This window comes from Notamacropus eugenii, chromosome 3 (assembly GCF_028372415.1).
Source record: "Notamacropus eugenii isolate mMacEug1 chromosome 3, mMacEug1.pri_v2, whole genome shotgun sequence".
Taxonomy (NCBI): domain Eukaryota; kingdom Metazoa; phylum Chordata; class Mammalia; order Diprotodontia; family Macropodidae; genus Notamacropus; species Notamacropus eugenii.
In genome coordinates, this window is record NC_092874.1 from 464,386,171 (window position 1) to 464,402,457 (window position 16,287).

Genomic DNA, 16,287 nt, shown 5'->3' on the forward strand with positions numbered 1-16,287 from the left:
CCCCATCTGAAAAAGGGAATGCCAATATCTATAATATCTACTTCAGAAAGCTATTGTGAGGATCAAATAATAAATACATGAGTATATATGTATACTGTGTGTATAAATATACGTTTACATATACACATGCATAATATGTACACTCAGTAAACTTAAGGTAGAACATAAACATCAGTATCATTATTACCAAGGAGTAGTATCTATCGTATTAGATATCATTCCTATATTTGTATTGTCTGCAGCCAAAAAGCCTGCCAAATATACATCTGAGTTATATTATATTATGTCATATTCTATTTATTATATTATATTATCCAAGACAAAGAAAGACCTCCCTCCATAAAAACATGGAGCTGTAAGTAACTACTGATTTTTCAACAGTTATAAATCCAACCAAATGGTCTATTGTCCTTCCCCTGTATGTCTGGACAGCCTCTCCCAAGGCCACGTGGATGTTCTCTTTGTATTGCCTTCCCATGACTTTTGAAAAGATTCATCCTATGCATTCATGAGTCTGTGGCACCTTTTCTCCATCCATACTTGAAATTGTCCTCAGGTTCTGGGGTCAAGCTCCATGACAATTCCCCTTCACCTAATGTTGTGCTGCTGAAGATGGTGCTGTTAGGCCCTAGGTGAAGTGTTTTCCTCTTGACACACCACTCTCTATAGGTTCGACTCTGGTGGCCACTGTCATGTCCATCTTGGTTAAGCTTGTCTGGCACAGTTTGCTTCCTCCTCCAGGGTATTCTAACCAGCTCTGCTTTATCCTCTAAGACAGAAGTCTGCTGACATGGACTTCAAACAGGCTAATATCAACTGGACAGACCCCAAAGCATGTCTGATTAGGCAGCAAAGGTCGCCGTTTACAGCTTCTAAAGAGGTCCTCATGCTTGCCTCTTTTTCGTTTTTGTGTTGTCAAGACTTAAGTTTCTCCTGCGAGGTAATGGAGGATTAGCCCTGCTGATTCATCCTTCTCAGCATCCTCATGGCACCTTGCAGGACTCATGCCCAGACACAAAGACTGGAGGATTGCAGATTCATAGACAGAACCTCCTCTGGGCTCTGTTTGGATTGAGTCATTTAAAACCTTTTTTGGGGGAAGGTGGCAGATGTTATAAATGATATGAAACAAATATTCTGAAATTATTGTTGTGATTTCTCATCCAGAGATGAATGATTTGTATAATCTTGATTGGTAATGCAGAACTTTCTATCATAAGAATGGTAAAGTCTGGTTGGCTCATCAGTCAATCAATGAGCTTTCGCTGCACTAGATATTATTGACATAAAGATAAAAATGAAGGAGTCCTTGCCCTCAGAAAGTTTACACTCTATCGAGGAGAAAAAGATATCTATTCATGCAAACACATATTTATACATATATACATGCATATGTGTATGTATGTATATAAACTGTTTCCAGATATGAGTCATGGCCACATCCAAGTCTAGATAATGATATATAAAATAATTTGTATTGGGGGGAGGTTGATATTTGGTGAGGTGGGATAGACCCTGTCATGTTCAAAGTGGTGTTTAAGCAGAGCTTTGAATCTTAAGAGATAGAAGTAAGAAAGGAATATATTCTAGGCCTGGTGAAAAGGCACAGGAAAAAGAAATGAAATGTCCTGTCCAAGAAAAGAAGGAAGGAAATGAGCATTTATTAAACACCTACTACAGCAGGTTCTATGTTAACAGCTTTACAGATATTATCTTGTTTGATCCTTATAACACTGGGAGGTGGGTGTTGGTATCCCCATTTTTACACTTATGGAAACTGAGGCTAACAGAAGGTTAAGGGCTTTCCCAGAGTTCTAGTGCTCAGAAGCATCTGAGGTCTTAGGTCTTCTTGACTTCTTGACGCCTGGTCAGGAGCTCTACCCACAATGACCACTAGCTGCCTTAACAGGAGAGCAGAATAAGCAAACACAAAGGCACAAAAAGGCCAGTTTAGCTGGACTGGAGAGTGTGAGCACAGTAATATACAAAAAGGCTGAAGTATAGGTTTTAGCCACAAAATGAGAAGTTAAATCTTGATACTTCTTATGAAATGAATTTCTGGACATATGGGGTTCATCCCATTCGTTATTTTTTAAAGATAACATATTCTTTGAACCCTGGTTGCCTCAGTTTTCTCCTCTACAAAATGAGGGAAAAGGAAATGGCAACCGTGCCAGTATCTTTGCCAAGAAAAATCCAAATGGAGTCAGGAAGAGTCAGATGTGAAGAAACAACAAAGTTGGCTCAGTGGATAGAGGGCTGGGCCTGGCACCAAGAAGACTTGAGTTCAAATTTGGCGTCAAACACTTACTAAGTGTGTGACCCTGTGCAAGTCACTTAGCTCTGTCTTAGTTTCCTCATCTATAAAATAAGCTGCAGAAGGAAATGGTAAACCATTGCAGTATCTTTGCCAAGAAAACCCCAAATGGGGTTATGAAGAGTCAAACGTGACTGAAACAACTGAACAACATACTCTAGAGATGTCCCCGATGTTTGTCACCAAGTAGGTAACATTTTGGGGGCGATCACTGTGTACACATACATTTTTAGAAGCATATACAAAGTAGACATAAAATAAAATAAGGGTCTGGGGGTGTGGACACTTGCAAGTGGAGGAATCAGAAAAGGTTTCCCATAGGAGATGGTCCTTGAGTTTAGCTGTAAAGGAAGCCAGGGATCCTAAGCGGGAGAGATGGGATGAGGGTGCATTCCAGGAAGGGGGCAAAGGCACAGATTGAGCTGGAAATGGATTGTCCTGCAGGAGAGACAGCAAGTAAACTAGAACAGTGCAAGATCTGCAGCAGTTTTGACGGTATTTCTAATAGAATTCTGTGTCTACCCTGCCCTGAACACTCGGACTCTCCATGTTCCCTGGTGGTGCTTTGCTGAAATCCAATCTTCTAGAGAAGATGTAACCTGCTTCCAGAACATAGCAACACCCTGCCTAGTGTCAGAACAGGTCAGACACATAGGAGGTTGTGAAGAGCTCAGTGGCCTGAGCAGATGTAATATACAGAAAACAAAGCAGAGCTTAGGGAGTGTAACTGAATTATGGTAGAAAAATTTATGAAAAAACCTATGCATCTTGGGGCTGCTCTGATAGTAGTCTGAATATAGTTGGTTACTATGCAGCCGACTCTCTTTTTGTTCAAGCTATCCCACACACAGCTGCTGAGTTGGCATACAGAAGGTGTTTAATGGATGCCTGTTGACTGACTTTCTCACTGAATTTTCATTCCTAAAACACAGATCTGACCTATCACTTCCCTATTAACAATCATCAGTGACTTCCTATTGCCTGTAGGATTAAAAATGAAAAGCCTCAGGTGGACATAAACGGCCCTCCCTGGGTTTCCAACTGTCTTTCCAGTCTTACTTCCCATTACAGTATATCTCTTCCACATGGCAACTTTCCTCACCATAGCTTCAATAATCATGGTCAACGTGAGAAATTAAATGGGAAGTTTTGTGGAAGCCACAGATGACACACAAAGGCCAAGAGATGACACAGGAAAAAGTTTAGAGAGTCAGAAATCCATCCATCCATGCATACATACATTCACACATACATACATATATATTCACACACATATAAATACATACACACGTACATACCTACATATACACATATGTACATAATATCAGCATATTTTATCTCTTAATGCCATAATAATTCAGACTTCTCTGCTACAAAGAGAGGGCCAAAACTTTGCAAAAATTTTCCAGGTCATGGGGTGGGGGTGGGGAACAATACTCCTAACCTCCATGATGTAGAAGGGATAATTGTACTCTCTTTGGCTCCTCCTTTACTCTAGTCGGATTGGCCTGATAATTTCTTCACATAGATGGAAATCCGTCTCCCACTGCTGCACCTTTGCCTAGGCTGGTATCCGTATCTAGTACACAAAACTTCCCTAGCCATACAAAATCCCTAGCTATATTGAAAGCCCACTTAAGGTGCTACCTACAATCTGATGCTTACTTTGAGCCAGGAAATAAATTAATTTGTTACGCTCATTTTTGTTTGTCTTTGTTTGTCTACTTTATACATCATACATCTTTCCAGTGAAATAGATAGTTCAGTAATTAGAGTACTGGACCTTGAGGCGGGAAGACCTGAGTTCAAATCCAGTCTCAGAGATTTACTAACTATGTGACCCTGAACAGGTCATTTAACTTCTATCTGCCTCAGTTTCCTTGCAGGTAAAATGGGGAACATAAATAGCAACTACTTCCCAAAGTTATCATGAGGATCAAGTGAGATAATATTTATAAAATACTTTGTAAACCTGAAATTGCTGTGGAAGGGTTAGCTCAGGTGTAGGAAACCTGTGACCTTGAGGCCACTTATGGCCCTCTAGGTCCTCAAGTGTGGCCCTGGGTTAGCTGTTATTAGTACTAAAAAAAAAAGTAGTAATGATAATAGAAACTAACTTTTTTCATAGCTCTTTAAGATTTGCAAAGCACTTGAGGTATATTATCTCATTTCCCCCATAACAACCCTGTGAGGTGGGTGGGTGGGTGCTATTTTTATCCCCACTCTACCTATGAGTAAACTGAGGCAGACAAAGATAAGTGACTTGCCCAGGGGCACACAGATTCCAGGTCATGCAGGTGTCATTTCATTTTTGTCTTTGTTTCGATAACACCTACATTGAGAAAGTAGACACTTCATAAGTATTTATTGAATTAAATTATTGAAGGCAGGTCTTTGATTTGCCTCTGTTGCCGTAATTTTCCTATGGCCTCCCCCATGTGGGTCCATGTCACTTTGTTCCTTCTAGTGGGTTACAGCACAAACTAACAAAACATAGAAACAAAAATCTAATAATCATAGATATGATAATTTAATAAAAGAAAGGAGAGAATGCTAACAAAGAAGGGGGTTGGGGGGAAATCAGCCCTGAGATCACTACTCTGGGTGATGACAGGTAATGGGGAGTTACTGAAGATTCTTTGGAAGGGGGAAGTGACATTACCTTGGCAGCTGGCGCAGGTAAGCTGTGGGTTCTGGGTTCCTAGATTTAGAGGTGTAGATTTTTATTACCCTCCTTTACCCATCTGGTTACACAGTCATATGTTTCAAATACTTCTAGATTGATAATCAGTGCTTAGAACAGTGCCTGGCATCTAGTAGGCACTTAATAAATGTTTATTGATTGTTGACTGGCAATCATTTCCTGGTAATTTGGAACTTATTGTAGTTAACAGATAAGATAGTGACTTGGAAATCACATTTTCTGGATCATATTTTCAAATTACATTCTGCTATTAGAAAGGAAACTGTGTACATAATTGCAAGCCTGTGACATTTTTAAGAGGATAATCAGACCCTGGATTCCTTTGAAAAAGAAATATGTTGCTGTCAGCGGCAATTAAAAATCATATATATGGAACACTCCAAATTAGTAAAAGACAGAAGAAGGGCCAAGGAAAAGTCATTTGAAGGTAAATTTGGATACTTGAATGTGCATAAAGAACTTGTAGTAATTGGATATGTTGCTCAAGCTATCCATCATGTATAATGTCTACGAAGAAAAAGAGATCTGATGACCTTGGGTGTCTATATATGTATGTTGGAAATGTCTGTGATAAACAAGGTCAACCATCTATTGCATCTGAAGGAGACCCATCTGACCTCAGAGAACTCCTTATTTCATAGCAAGCTTCAGTCTGAGAACTAGATTCTAACCATGGAAGATTCTAGCCTTGATTATTCAGGATAATTATGACAATAACTCTTCAAGGTCAATTCATTTGATCCTCACAGCAACCAAGCGTGGGAAGCAAATGCTATTGTTATCCTTATTTTGTGGAAACTAACACTGAAAAAGGTTAAGTGATTTGCTGTGGTCCTAGAGGTAGTAAATGTCTCAGACAGGATTTGAATTTGGGTCTTCTCCATTTCAGGTCCAACACTCTATCCACTGAACCACCTAGCTAAAGGCAGAAGGAGGTGAGCATAGCATCATGTATCTTAAAAGATATGAATAAAAAAATCTTATCTAAGAAATCTTAAATATATAAGAAATCCAGAAACCAGAGAGGGAAAGGATGGTGGTGAGCATGGAGGGAGTGATAAAGGAAGTGATATTGTCATGGGCCTTGACTTTCCTTAATGATAATTTAATTCTTCAAAAGGTAAAGTCAAGAATTTATCGGTTCTCCTATTTTTGGAACGAAGAGTATTGAAGATGTATAGAACATTGGAGTCCTCTATTATTACTATACCTGTTTGGTGTCTCCCAACAAGGTTTGTGGTAGATTCCTGTCTGCATCCTCCTTCTGTCTTGTAGGTCTGCAAAGTAGGCCCTATTTTGTGGAAACTAAGGTCCTTTGAGGAACATGAGGTGAGACCCAGCCAAGGCTTATCTGTATAAGATCATTTGTGGATAAAACTGGAAAGAGGACAGCAGATTATAGGAATAGGACATGTGGTGCTCTCTTCTCATTGATAACAACAGATTACAATAATAATATTTTTAGAAACACAAAATATTTTTTTAAAAGAGGAAAGCTTCTGGTCAGTTGAGTGGATTATGGTTAGTAAGTAGAAGATTACGGATAGGAATCCCCCATAATGAGAAAGCGTGAATGCATTGTAATCTATAACAATGGAGAGAGTGCCCACCTCAAAGATAGTTTGAATAACTAGTACTGAACTAAGTTAAACTCAAACTCTCTAATTCTTCAAGAATCTAAAATTGAATTAGAAGAAATCTTGTGTTATGGAGGGAGAGATTTAATATTAAGGCACAAGACTAATGATTTGTTCAGGATCCCAGGGGAAAGAATCAGCGATATTGGCTTCAAATTCTGTAGTTCATGCTTCCTACCCATGTGACCTTGAAGAAGTCAAATCAACTCTTCAGGTATCAGTTTCTTATGTAAAATCAGATGGTTGACTAGAAAGACGTACGTGAACTACTACAGAGTGAAGTGAGCAGAACCAGGAGAATATTGTACACCGTAACAGCAGCATTGTGTGATGATCAGCTTTGATAGACTTGTCTTTTCTCAAGCAATGCAGTGATTTAAGACAATTCCAGAAGACTTATGATGGAAAATACTCTCCACATCCAGTGAAAGAACTGGAGTCTGAATACAAATTGGAGCACACTATTTTCTCTTTTTCTGTTTCTTCTTTCTCATAGTTTTTCCATTTTGTTCTGATTCTTCTTTTACAGCATGACTAATATGGAAGCATATTTAATATGATTGTACATGTATAGCCTATATCCAATTGCATGCTGACTTGGGGAAGGGGGAATGAATGGAGACAGAAAAATTAAAACTCAAAATCTTATAAAAGTTAATTAATTAGATTAATTAATTAGTACCTACATGGCTACTGAGGTCCCTTCCAACTCTAGGTCTTGTGATCCTAGGCTGTAGCGTAAATCTCTCTTACTGGTACTCATTCACAAACTAGATATTACCAAACATTACAGCTGTCATCTGTTTTTACTGTTCTTTCTCTACATAATTCAATTCTTGTTGCCACAGTTTAAGAAGGACCTTAATAAACTGGAGGGAACTAGAAGGCTGAGCTGGGTTGGTAAAGGGGCTTGAGTCCTTTACGCTCCTCCCTGATTGTCTACGGAGAGAACTGAGGGGTTTTTAGCCTAGAAAACACAGGACTCAAATGAGATATGATAACTGTCTTCAAGTATTTGAAAGACTGGCTGTGGAAGAGGGATTAGGCACGTCCTAGGTGGTCCCAGAGGAATAGGAGAAGGAATAAGTAATTGTACTAAATTTAAAACAAGAAGATACACATCTACATTCTTACCACGTATGCTGCATAACCCTTCTGACCTAGCCATGTATTTGTGCTCACTTGTAGCCACATAAAAACAAATACAGTGCCAGGACTGTTTTCTGTAAATAGCCCTTTCATCAGACTGAATATCATGTTGGTGCCTTGGCAGCACTGATTGCAAAAAATAGTGCTTGCTGTTGTAAGGCTCTTGGTACTTTTGAAGTTGCCTGAAATGATGAGAAATAATCAATCTCGACTTTCCAAATGACCATTCCATATCCTCTGGCCACCTTTACAAAATGCCAGGAATGATTGACTTGAAGAAAAGAGCCCTGTTGGCCTCAATATCAATGCCACCAAATTAAAGCTAATTACCATTAGAATAAAAGGGGGCTATAAGGGCAACTGACATAATCAGGAAAGGAGTATTGTCTTCGCATCACAGTGTCAAAGGATAGCAAAATTTATGATAGGCTGTTATCATCATTGGGTAAGAAAACTAAAGAAAGCATTTGTAGAAGCTCCCAAGATTGACTACAGCAGAGACATCAATTTAAAAAAATCAAACTAGAAGTCAATGCCTTCCCTGTCTAATATTTCAGTCCTTCAAGGGACAATGACTTTGTCAGTAATCTTTCTAAAACTTGGTAGATGGTTTTCAGGATTTACTTGGCTCAAGATTTCATCAGTTTCTGATTAGCTTGTCAGTGAGCTTCTCTGAACTGGTCCTTGGGTGACAAACTTATAGTTAACTGTGCTTGAAGACTTTTCTCGTGGCTAAAGTGTGCCACAAGTTGTGCCCACTGATTTAGCGTTCACAAATTCAACATCTCATCTACACCATAGTAGGGCATCATCGAAGGACTTCAGTGGAGTCTCATTATCATAGAAAGAGATGGAAGAAGGGATGTTAAGAGATGAACTAGCATTGAGGGGGAAATAACAACAACAGAAACCCATTTATTGAATACTTATGTGCCAAGGACTGAGATAAGGGCTGGGAATATAAATAGAAAATGGAAAAAGTCCCTGTTCTCATTCTGATTTAGAGAGATATCACATAAAGGATGGTTTATGCTCATATTCAGTTCATGACAGATGGAAAAGTCAGGTAGTTCTTTGGCAAGAAGGGTAGCAGGGTGCCAAGGCCCCAAAGACCAAGAGGGGCGATGGAATTGCAGACAGTCCTCTACCAGAAGGTCTACCAGAAGGACTAATATCCAAGATTTAGAGTGTAATCAGGGGCTTGGGATACTTGCAACAGAGGAGGAGCTGTGAGGGGGAGGGGCATTGGCGGTGTTCTGGATTTGTTGAGGGTTGGTTGGCAAAGGTATGGTCCATGATTCCCCTCACTGACAGAAGAGAAAACTATTTTTTCATCCAGTCATCAGTTGGGATAAGGCAGGGAAGAAGACCCTGGGCTCTCCATCCTTCCATCACTGCCCCTCCCCACCCGTCCCCCATGATATTATGAAAGATTAACAGTCAATCTTCAGATGACCATCTATAAAACCAAAAACATGACTGAATCTCTTTTGGTCATTTTTACCTGGGTGCCTTTGGGCCAAGCAACTCACCACCTTCAGTCCTCTTTTTATTTCTGATAAGTATATTTGGACTAGATGACCTATAAGGACTCCTTTAGCCCTAAAATTGTGATAATATGAATAGGTAATTTATTAAGGCTTTTCCTCACAGTTTTCAGTGTCTGTGATTTTTCCGTTCTCAGCTCAGGGTTGAGAGACAAGGGCCAAAAATGTTTCTGAAAAGTGCAAAGATAGAAAGGCCAGGAATCTTCCCACAAATAACCAGCTGCCTTGGTTGGTTTCCTTATTGGCCTGCTCAGGAGCTAAAGGCTGAACCTGAGGCCCTCTTTCATAATCATTGAACTAAAGGGATCTATGAATCTAGAATTTTTATTTTTGCTCTTTTGTTTTGAATGTGAAAAGATGTTGTCCCCAAATATTTTTAAGCTATGCATGTATGTATATAAATACATGTGTGTATATGTGTGTATGTGTGTATAATTTATATCATAATATCTAAGAGAGAGACACACAGACAGACAGACAGACAGACAGAGAATGATAGTACGCTATGTTGTCTCAGTCCATCCATTACAGAGGTTTAGTGACTGTGGAGAGATTTTCCCTAAAGGGGCAATGCATTTCTGTCTTGATCAGCGATGCTTACAGCAATAGACCTTTATCATCACACATTTGGACTCAGCCGAGAGAAAGGTTGGGATATGATATAAGATAGCCATAGGTATGGTAAGCAGAAATCAAGGACACGAGCTACCCAGAGTTCCGGGTGCAGTTACCACAACAGCTGGAGGAAGAGGAGTCAGTCATAGACTGGTGATTGGCTGCCCTTGGACTTGGCCTTGCCAAGTTCTGCTCAGCTCCTCTCACTTGGTCTGGTTTAGGAGGACTTCTGGCTCCTGTGTCCTCTTCTCTAGATGGTGCAGGAGAAGACTGTAGGTTTCCTAGTGAGTATGGGCTAGGGGTAGGAGGTCACTCAGGGTTTTGTGATTAATTCCTCATTTATGCTTTCACAGTACTCATGTTAAACCTAGATGATGCTCTCCTATCTCTGGACTTAATATCAGTGGTGAAAGGTGGGCACACATTTATAGTAATTTGACTGGGAAGACCATGAGAGAAGAAAACTAATGCCCTCCAGGTAAGTCACTGCTCTAGACTGTAGGAGTCAATGTTTTTGGTCCTTTCAGAAATATTTGGAAAAAACAAAGCTGCTTCTCCGCTCACTGCTTGGTTGTGCATCCTTACCACTTTGGGGCAAATTCCCTTCTCTTCTCTGTTGGTCAAAGCCTTTATCACCCTTATAAGGGTTGTAAGAACATGTTAGCTCTTCATGTGAAAAGCAATTCTCCTTAACCTGGAGAACTGCAAAGCTCAGGGCACCATGCCAAGCCAAGGTGGCCAAGAAGGGCAATGGCCCCACGAGGGCCCCAAGAGCTCTTGTCCAATGAAGTCAGTCCTTTCTCTTGCTCATCAATAATAGCTCAATGGGTCTTCTCTCAGCTGACTCCTTCTTAATGCAACAACTGAAAAAAAGTTTTTCAGGCTCCTGGCTGTCTTTAGCTCTCATCTCTGTTGCCCCTCTCTGGCTGCCATTACCACTGTAAAAGCTTCTGCCATGCTGCTCACTGCCTTCAGTGAGATCATCCCAACTCCCAGTGACTCATCTCTTATTTCAAAAATCACCACTGCCCATCCTGGGCAGCATTTTGCCCATCTTCCACAGGGGGCCTGCCCAACATACTGATGGAATTCTGACTTGCAAAGTCCCAGGAAGTCACAGATCCTTCATATAATCACTGCTATCAGTATTCCACAGAGTGGTCACTCTTTGCCCATTGCCATCTTTGAATACTGGAGCTTTCTCAAGGAGGAATCTGGAGTGCATAAAGTTAGTCGCAGATATAAAGCAGGTCAGAGTATTTGTACACATATGTCTTTATCATTTTGATCATCCTGTGAATTTTTTTTTCATTTTTTTCTTTTCTTTTTCTTTAAAATCTGGAATTGTGATTGTATGGATGTGTGGAAAGTCCCTGTGGTAAATACTCCCTCCACCGCTACAAATGCTCAACTCATCTGCTACTCATAAGTCAGTTGCTGGGGACATTAGAATATTAAATGAGCTACCCATGATAGTACAGTTCATATGTTTCTGAGAAAGGATTTGAACTCAGGTCTTCCTAACACTTAAGTTGGACCTATAGCCACTATAACTCTCTAGAAATTTTAGCTCCAGGAGTCACCTTGTGTTTGCCTATTTTGTTTTGTTTTGTTTTGGGTTTGCTTATTTTTTGTATTTTCTTATGCAGATGAGTTTGTTTACTCTGAAAACCTATGCTCTCTGAGGGCTGAGGCCATTTTATTTTTGTCTTTGCATCTCCAGGGTCTAGCTTTTAGTGTGTGCTGAAAATGCTTGCTGAATGATTGATTTTAACTGAGGTAAAACTTCACAACATAGTAATAGCCAGATATTAAATTTGGTATTTGTAAAGATGCCGTGTGTAGCCCTTGTATGGGATAGTTTTATTGGAGAGAGTAATTCAGGAATATAATAGCACTTAACTATTTGATGAATCTGGGCCTCATGCATCAGAATACAAATATTTGACCTTCCTGACAAAGATGGATGGATTGAGGCTGTCTTGCACGATATCATTAGATTGTCGAATAACATCATTATTCATGATTACCAAGAATTATTCAGGTGAAATGGCAAACCTAATGGAAAGCTGCTATCTGTGTGGGGACGTAGTTTGGCTGTCCTTGTCGATCCAACCCCTAGAAAGGAGGAGATGTAACATCCATGCACTTATTTCATGGCAGGAAATAATTAATAGCATGATTTAAACAAATGAAGCCAATTAAAATACGTATTTTATTAAGCCAGATCCTAGAACATTCTTTTGGAAAGTTTGACTGAATCCCAGTTCCATTTCCCATATTTACTGATCTGTTAATGCTTATGTTTCAAGTTGTAGCAAAGCTTCAGATGTGATTTTGTTGATTTAGGGATTTATCCAGGGAAACATTTGCTAAGTCTTAACGTTGTTGAGATAGATTACTCTTGAAGTCTGAAAATGAGAATATTATGGGCTAGACCATGGAAAAACTTGTGTAGTGGAATTGGAGTCAGAGGACCTGGGTTCAAATCCTCTTAATCATTTATTGTGTGAATCTCTTCCATTTACAGAGCAATGAAAGGGTGGGGTGAGGGTGGGAGTGGGACAACAAGACCCTCCCAGCTCAGACTTTCTGACTAATTCTGTTCTATTTAATTCATTGAACATGAATAAGGCACCTAATATGGACCGGTACTGTGCCACACAATGAAGGTGTTTAAGTGTTCCATGGAATCGTGATCTCACTGATTTGGAAGTTCTTTCCAGTGATGCTGATTGGAGCCTTTTTGTGACTGCTTTCCAGATTAGCTCTTGCCCACATCCTCCCTTTCTGCTGATATCAAAAGGGAAGCGGTGGAATAGTCTTGGTGTCCAACCCATCATCCCTTACTCTTGTTGCATGGCCAACTCATAGTCTCTTCCTCCCATACCATCCCTTGATGCTAATGAGCCTTTTGGTTTTTCTTTGAACTTCCTGTTCATTCCTTCTGTATAATAAGTAATTTTAATCAGATAGTCTTGTGATGTCAGTTTTGATACATGAAGACCTGGAAACACAAAACACAAATAAATAGTTCCTGTCTCAAGGGAACTTGCATTCTACTCAAGCTGTGTATTTGAATTGTTCAAACTCTTTCCCCTTCCCTCCCCTCAAAAAGGTCCAAAACAATGTGGGAGTGAGGAGGGCTCAGACCTCTGCACCTTTAAACATCACCTGTGTAATCTGAATTTTGGCCTTCATTCAGAGAAAAATGGAAAACCACCATTGTCTGCTGGAAAGGTGACTTGGTGTAGGCTCAGAGGATTTAGGTTTTAAGCCCAGTTCTACTCTGCTCTTCTTGCTAACCGTGGAAACTTGGTTAAGTTGTTTCTCTCTGTGCTTCTTCTAAATTCAGAGGGATTGGACCAAGGGGACTTCTCACTTCCAAGTCTTCAATCCTCTAAACAGACAATTCTTAAACTTTGTGGTCTCAAGGCCCCTTTACACTCTTAAAAAATCATGAATGGACTCCCTCTCCCAAAGACCTTTTGTTCACATGGAATATATCTATTAATATTTACTGCATTATGAATTAAATTCTTAGTATTATTCCAAAAATATTTTTGACTCTACCGAGCTCCTGAAAGGGTTTTGGGGTCCCTGTAAGGATCTCCAGACTACAGTTGGAGAACAATTGCTATAACCATTTCAGTTTCTGAATAATGAGAATTCTAACTCATCAAATTTAATTTCAGGCTAGTTTTTTCCACTTCAGTTTCATCTTATCTGACAAACCAGTTTATATATACGCATGTACTTTTGCGTGTATATGTATATGTATATAGAGAGAGAGACACTTGTATATGTTTGTTTATACATATATATGGACTTGTATATGTATATCTATATAGCTTGCATATGTATGTGTATGTGTATATAGACTTGTATATGTGTATATATGTATATATGCTCATGTATATGTGTGTAATACATACACATACACACACACACATATATATACACACTTGTCATGTGATGTGGGGTGAAGAAGTGAGCTTGTTAATAGTGAAATCACTGCCAACAATTGAATTAATGTCAAAGCACGCCTAGAAGGTTGTGTTTCTTTTCAAGAAGTATGCTATTCTAATATATAAACCTTTTTTTTTAAAAAGATCACACTTTGGATTTCATGATATTAATTTTACATGAATTATTTTATTGCCAATTCCCAAATGACTTTTAAATATACTTGAGGGAAAACATCTGTTTGAAAAATAAATGTTAAGATTATAAAATGTAAGAAAATGGATATATAGCTTTATTATATAAATATATACACATCTACATATCCCTTCCCAGTTTGATTTTTTTTTTTATTACAGGGGGCCATCCCTTGAATAATTATGTAAAGAAGTCTGTTCACCGAATGAATGTATCTCACTCAAAGTAAGAATGTGATAAGACCTTAGCCTGAGAGGACCAGGGTCTCACATTGCATCCTGGGCCATTTCCAGTCATCTTGATGAATATCAAGCCACTGCATCCAGATGGCTCAGGAGAAGAAAGTGAGGTTGGTGACCTTGCACAGCCCTCCTTCACTCAAATCAAAGTCAAGTGCAAGTCATGTCATCATCTTGATGTCATGGTCTTTTTCGAGAACAAGAGACAAACACAACAACAACAATCTGTATATCATGCATGTACACACACACGCACACACACACACATTCCTGTTATCATTTGCCACCTGTGATATTCAATGGGTGCTTGTAGGAACAATCTCTTGCCCAGAGGACCCTGGAGAAAGTATATCAGTGAAGTGATATTTGGGTTCCAGGTAGAGCCTGAAAGGGATCAAGGATTAATAGTTTTTCCAAGAAAAATAGAACAAAATTTGTTATTCTAGTTAACACTTTCTTTTACAATTAGATGCTTTATATCATTCTTGAGAAAGATATGAAATACATGTAGTGGTTGTAGGCATAAAAGATCATAGTTTTCAAAATCATCTGTTCCAAGATCCTTCTTTTACAGATGAGGAAACTAAGGCTCATAGAATCTCAATAAGTCCCCTCAAGTGACACAGCCATTAAGTAGGAGAATTGGGATTTACACTCACATCTCTAAACCTCATTGTCCTTCCATTACACAATGCTATTCCTACATTTTTCTTTGACTGCTAGAGCATAATATGAAATTTAAACCTAATTCCTCTGACTTCATCCAGAGTTCTTTGTGTTTATTGCACTGACTCTGAAAATCCTCCTAGTTATGAGAAAAGCAATGATAACTCTTGACATAGAAAAATGCTTCCTTTATTTGAATTCTCTGGTAGGACCCAAATAACTTACGTTACTCAGACATTAATCTCATTTGACCTCCATGAGGAGTCTTAACTCTCCTCATTGACAAGTCCTTAGGATTTCTTGTCTTCAGATATACCTGGTAGTTGTCCAGCAAGGCTATAGATTGATAGTGTAAAAATGGAGGTTTCACATCCTGTCTTCTCTCCATCTCATGAAGTTGTAGCTTAGTCTCCCCCAAATTAAAAAAAAAAAACCCTAGCTCTTTTGACTGAAAACCAATTGATGATTTGAGTCTCCTCTCCTCCCCTACTCTTCTGTAGTCAGGCTACCATCAGTGTGACATTCAGCTGTGGGCACCACAACTTTGGAAGAACATCACCATACTGGAGATGCATACTGGAAAATGAACAGGCAACACTAGATGAGAATGGGCACACAAAAGTAGAGATGTGTAGCCCGAAGAGGAGAAGATTCAGGGGATATGATAGGTATCTACAAGTATTTGAGGGAATGTCCTGTGGGAAATTGATTGGTTTTTATAGGACATCTCTGGCTTCAAGTCCCAACTAAAATTATACTTTCTACAGGAAGCCTTTCCCAACCCCTCTTAATTCTAATGCCTTCCCTTTTGAAATGCATTCCTAATTGTCTTCAAATTTATTTGCTTTCTCCCCCATTAGATTGTGAGCTCCCTGCAGGCAGAGACTGTCTTTTGTCCCTTTTTGTATTGTCAACACTTAGCACAATGCCTGGCAAACAGTAGGTGTTTAATAAATGTTTGTTGCCTGACTGAAAGAGGAAAGATTTGGAAGTGATGAGGGGGAACTTCAAAGAAGATAAATTTAGACTCCAGTTCAGGGGAATTTTTTTTCCTAACAAGTAAAGCTTACCAAACATGGAATGAGTTAACTCAGCAGTTTTTCCCCCTCACTACAGATATCCAAGAGAAGCCTGGGTCACCCCTTTGTAGATATGTTGTTGTAAAAGTGATTCCTTGGTGAGCATGGATCAGATCAGATGGTCACTGAGGTCTTTTCCAACCCTTACATTTTATCATCCTGTGATTATATAG

General features: G+C 39.3%; 1 protein-coding gene and 1 long non-coding RNA gene across 9 annotated transcripts in view; both read left to right on the top strand.

Annotated features, from left to right (window-relative positions):
• The window catches only part of FHIT (fragile histidine triad diadenosine triphosphatase), a 1,742,479-nt gene that overhangs the window by 761,089 nt on the left and 965,103 nt on the right, over nt 1-16,287 (top strand). The window lies entirely within an intron of this gene.
• LOC140497636 (uncharacterized) overlaps nt 1-16,287 on the top strand; it is an 87,444-nt gene that overhangs the window by 1,390 nt on the left and 69,767 nt on the right. Inside the window, exon 1 of the long non-coding RNA XR_011964798.1 lies at nt 1-14,479. This exon is cut by the window's left edge and continues 1,390 nt beyond it. This is a non-coding gene — a long non-coding RNA (uncharacterized lncRNA). The remainder of the gene's footprint in view (nt 14,480-16,287) is intronic.